We start from the raw sequence: 609 nt of genomic DNA, 5'->3' as shown, positions 1-609 counted from the left end.
AAATGTTGGATACTGCTGGAAATGCTGCTATGGGGTATCCTATTTATTATTTTAGGATTTTTTTGTTTGCCCCAGTGAAGCATTTCTATTCATATAACTGATTAAGTAGTCAAACTCATTCCATATCAGCAGAATAGTGTGGTACAGAAAGTCTATGTCCATAGAACAGGTTCTGAATGAATTATGTAACATGGTTCCTGACACAACACATACCACTACATATGTCACTTTTCGACGTAACCTACGCTCACTCGCACCCTCCCGGCTATCTGCTATGGTTTCATCTTTGCTTCCTTCCCATGAACAGTTATCATCTCTTGATGTTAACAATGCTACTGATACTTTATGCTACACTATTACATCTTGTTTAGACAGTGTCTGCTCCTTGTCTTCCAGGCCAGCTCGTACCACCTCTTTTGCCCCTTGGCTATCTGATGTTCTACTTTGGATAAAAGCGTCTGCTAAATGACTAAATGTAAATGCAATGTTACTGATTCCTAATGGTCAAAAGCAATAGCAAAAGTAATAGGTCAATATTATTAAATTGCAGACAAAGATTTTGAATAGCTAGGTTGGCTTGTACACTATATTGCCAAAAATATTGGGACA

The sequence above is a fragment of the Sinocyclocheilus anshuiensis genome, unplaced genomic scaffold (assembly GCF_001515605.1).
Source record: "Sinocyclocheilus anshuiensis isolate Anshui unplaced genomic scaffold, SAMN03320099.WGS_v1.1 scaffold1257, whole genome shotgun sequence".
Taxonomy (NCBI): Eukaryota; Metazoa; Chordata; class Actinopteri; order Cypriniformes; family Cyprinidae; genus Sinocyclocheilus; species Sinocyclocheilus anshuiensis.
This window is presented reverse-complemented; position numbering follows the sequence as displayed.